The 4,636-nt window shown below is 51.6% G+C and overlaps 1 pseudogene; it reads left to right on the top strand.

Moving 5' to 3' along the window:
* Positions 1–979: 979 nt before the first annotated feature.
* Positions 980–3,396, top strand: LOC144319989 (bromodomain-containing protein 3 pseudogene; annotated as a pseudogene).
* Positions 3,397–4,636: the final 1,240 nt, after the last annotated feature.

Raw genomic sequence — 4,636 nt, 5'->3', positions numbered from 1 at the left:
ATCTCTTCCATGTCATTTCTGTTCATGATAATCTCTTACCTTTCCTCTTAAAGCCTCCCAACTGAAACCATTATTTCCCTACTTTCCCCTTCAATACATTCTACACACTGCCAAAGTATAAACATTTAAAGACCTTTAAAATTCATGCAATTGCATTAAAATCCTTAAATGGCTTTCGTATTATTTAGTATAATAATCCTTACCATGGTTAAGCTAATACTCAACAATCTCTATGCTTCTCTTGCACATAAGCTCAAACTATCACAGTTTCTTTAATAAATCAAGATTACTTTCCTCCTCACTCATTTTAATGCCTTACCACAGTCCATTTCTTCTGTTTGGAACCTCCCATTTATGTTCACTTAGCTATTCAAATTCATTCTATCACATCCTTTTAAAAGTTAATGAGATTCATATAGTCAATGGATCTTGACAAAGGACTAGACAACACGGTGAAAGAAAAGGACAGTATTTTCAACAAATGATAATGTAAAACTGGACACCACATGCAAAAATACTGAGTCCAGACACAGACTTCACATCCTTCACAAATATAAACTCAGATCACAGTTCTAAATATAAAATGCAAAATTATAAAACCTCTGCAAGATAATGTAGGAGAAAATGCAGGTGAACTTGGGTATGGCTATGATTTTGATCCAACACCAGGGCACAATCCATGAAAGAAATAACTGATACACTGGACTCCATTAAAATTTTCTGTTCTGCAAACAGCAATGTCAAGAGAATAAGAAGACAAAGCACAGAGTTGGAGAAAATATTTACAAAAGAACCATCTAATAAAGAACAGTTATCCAGAATATATATAGGGAGCAGAGGGACGGCCGTCGGAGCCGCCGAGGCCAAGTGCTGCCTGGCTGGGCCTACAAAGGGGATGTCAGGCCTCCAAAAGGAGCGCAGTGGAAGCGAGGGCCTCCCTGAGCCGCTGCTGTGACGGCCAGTGAGCGAGCCGCGGAGGATGTCCACCACCAGGACGGTCGCGCCCGCAGGGATCCCGGGGAACCCGCGGGAGGTCTCCAACCCTGCCAAGCCTGGCCGCAAGACCAAGCAGCTGCAGTACGCGCAGAACGTGGTGGTAAAGACGCCCTGGAATCACCAGCTCGCCTGGCCCTTCTACCAGCCCGTGGATGCAATCAAGCTAAACCTGCCCGATTACCATAAAATCATAAACACCCAATGGATATGGGGACTATTCAGAAGAGACTAGAAAATAATTATTACTGGAGCGCCAGCGAATGTATGCAGGACTTCCACACCATGTTTACAAATTGTTACATTTACAACAAGCCCACAGATGACACAGTGCTAACGGCCCAAGCCTTAGAGAAAATTTTTCTGCAGAGAGTGGCCCAGGTGCCCCAGGACGAAGTTGAATTATTACCCCCTGCTCTGAAGGGCAAAGGCCGGAACGCGGCGCAGGAACCCGGAGTGCAGGTGGGCAGCAAGTGGTGGCCGTGTCCTCTGTCTCCCCAGCAACCCCCTTCCAGAGCGTCCCCCCACTGTCTCCAGACGCCTGTCATTGCTGCCCCCCCTCTGCCAACCATTACTGCAAACATCACATCGGTCCCTGTGCCCCCGCCGCCGCCCCACCCCCTCCCTCGACGCCCATCATCCCTGTGGTCCCTCCCACAGCGCCTGTCGTCAAGGAAAAGGGTGCAAAGCGGAAAGCAGCCACCACGACGCCCACTCCATCCGCGAGCCGGAGCGAATCGCCGCCGCCATTGTCAGACCCCAAGCAGGCCGAGGTGGGGGCTCGGCGAGAGAGTGGGGGCCGCCCCATCGCACCGCCCTGGAAGGATCTAGAGGACGGCGAGGTGCCTCAGCATGCGGGCCAGAAGGGCGAGCTGCCGAGCACTCGCGGCACTGTGACAGCGTCCTCGAGGAAATGCCGTGCAAGAAGCGTGCGGCCTACGCCTGGCCCTTCTACAGCCGGTGGACGCCGAGGCCCTGGAGCTGCACGACTACCACGACATCACTGAGCACCCGATGGACCTCAGCACTGTCAAGAAGACGGACAGTCGCGAGTGCCCAGACGCGCAGGGCTTCGCTGCTGACATCCGGTTCATGTTCTCCAGCTGTTACCAGTACAACCCCCAGGCCACAAGGTGGTGGCCGTGGCCAGGAAGCTGCGGCCGTGTTTGAGGTGCGGTTTGCTAAGATGCCGGCTGAGCCGGGGGAGGCGCCGGCCCTGCCTGCGCCCGCAGCCCCCGTGCTGAGCAGGGGCGTCGAGAGCAGCCGCAGCAGCGAGGAGAGCTCGGAGGAGGAGGAGGAGGAGGAGCGGGCCCGGCTGGCGGAGCTGCAGGAGCAGCTGAAGGCTGTGCACGAGCAGCTCGCCGCCCTGTCGCGGGCCCGGGAACAAGCCAGAGAGGAAGAAGGAGCCCAAGGGAAAGGAGGAGAAGGAGGAGGACGCGGACGAAGACGAGGACACGGAGAGGCACAAGGACAAGTCTGAGGACGAGAAGGCCAAGGGGGCCCCGCCGCCAAGCAGGCCCAACCGAAGAGGGCTCCCGCCGAGAAGGCCGGCAGCGCAGCCAGGCCAGCAGGCAGCCGAAGCAGGGCAGCAAGCAGGCATCGGCCTCGACGACCCGGAGAGGAGGAGCGAGGCCTGCCCGTGAGCTAGGCCGAGGGCGCCAGCTCAGCCTAGACCACCCCGCTGCCCGGGGACACGGGGCTGCGGGGTCCACTTCATCCAGTCCCGGAGCCCTCGCTCAGGGACCCAGGCCTGAGCAGAGAGAGATTGACTTTGAGCCTCTGAAACCCACCACTGTGCGGGAGCTAGAGAGATGCGTCAAGTGTTGTTGACAGGAAAAGCAAAGGGAGCCTTTCTCCACGAGCGGGAAGAAGCAGGCGGCCAAGTCCAAGGAGGAGTTAGCTCAGGAAAAGAAGGAGTCGGAGACGCGCGGCAGGACGTCCGTGGGCAGCTGAACAACAACGAGAAGCCTGCCAAGGAGGAGAAAGCGGGCTCTGCGCCCTCGGGAGGGCCGCCCGGCTCAGCAGCAGCAGCTCCTCGGTCCGGGAGCAGCAGTTCGGCGGATCCAGCTCCACTGCAGCGACTCAGACTGAGCGCTGGACTCGCACATCAGGACAAAACCAGCGAAGTCGCACCCGCCGGAACTCTGCAGTGTCCCTTGCTCTGGTTGATCTGCTGCTCTGGTTCCGCGGCGTGCAGGTTTTCTTTAAAACTCAGTGTTACGGAATCCAGGGATCCCTGGGTGGCGCAGCGGTTTGGCGCCTGCCTTTGGCCCAGGGCGCGATCCTGGAGCCCCGGGATCGAGTCCCACGTCGGGCTCCCGGTGCATGGAGCCTGCTTCTCCCTCTGCCTGTGTCTCTGCCTCTCTCTCTCTCTCTCTGTGACTATCATAAATAAATAAAAATTAAAAAAAATAAATAAACTCAGTGTTATGGAATCTTCCAGTTTTGGCTTTAATAGGTCTAAGATCTTTCTCGTGTGTATGTGAGGCTTTATGAGAAGGTGTGAACCCACATAAAGCCTTCCCTTCCTTACTGAGTTGAGTTGCTTGGAGACGGCAACTTCAAACGCTGACCTGATGACCGTAGAAAACCATGTCAGATGTGATCTGAAGTTTCTTGCAAAGCCCCTTTCTTATGCCCAACCTGGTCTGTAGCTCCAGAAAGCATTGTTTGAAAGGAAGTTTCTCTGAGATGGTACTGCACCGAAGGCTGTCAGCTTTGCAAACAGGCGATGTCTCTGTCCCCCCAGCTCAGCCCCGCGGCTGGGGTTACCTCTTGCTGCAGGGTGGGGGGACTGTGGAGGTGCTGCGGGCTCCAGTCCGGGCTTCTGCAGGGGTGGGGAGAGGCGGGTGGGCACCGAGGGAGGGGCCTCGGGAGCTCCTGGGAGGGAACACAGGGGCGCGTGTGCCACGCGCAGCTTTCCATACACTGAAACTTTTACCTCAACTGAAAAAAAAAAACGATAAAAAAAAACAAAACTAAAGAAGACTTTTTTGTAAGGTTCAGCAATTTTCTACGAAAATCTAATGTAAATTTCACTATCTACATGGTAAAGTTCTGCAAGGCAAGGAGACATGGGCTGCTAAGGAAACTTGGTGTTGACTAGGGGAGGATCATTGTCTCTTCTTATACTTTTCATACACACTGCTAGTATGAAAATAGAAACAAAATGGACCAGAGCGATACTTACGGGAGAAAAGAAAAAGACTTGAGAAGTTCTGACATACAAGCAAAAACAAAAACAAAAAATGCCCCTTATAGTTCTAATTTATAACTTTTAGAGTGAAGAACAATGATCTTGCAGAAAAATAAAATCCAAAGGAGCTCAAAGAAAAGGCACAGGAAAAAAAACTACTCTCTCCATAGACATCCTTAATAATGTAACTTATTGAAATTTAATCTTGAATAATCATAGAAAAATACTTTCTTATTAAATATGGATCTTATTCTCAATAGAATTTTCAAATAAGAAAAATCTTTTATTTTTTGTCTTGACTCCATAGTATATAATTTATGTTTTATTATTTATTTCTACTGACCTGAATTTCTCTAATCCAGCAACATAATTATCTACAGCAAAGATTCTTCAAAATACCATGGGTTATTTACCAGATTTTACTTGTCTACAAAAAATATATATTTT

The sequence above is a fragment of the Canis aureus genome, chromosome 9, assembly GCF_053574225.1.
Source record: "Canis aureus isolate CA01 chromosome 9, VMU_Caureus_v.1.0, whole genome shotgun sequence".
NCBI classification, from domain to species: Eukaryota; Metazoa; Chordata; class Mammalia; order Carnivora; family Canidae; genus Canis; species Canis aureus.
This window is presented reverse-complemented; position numbering and strand designations above follow the sequence as displayed.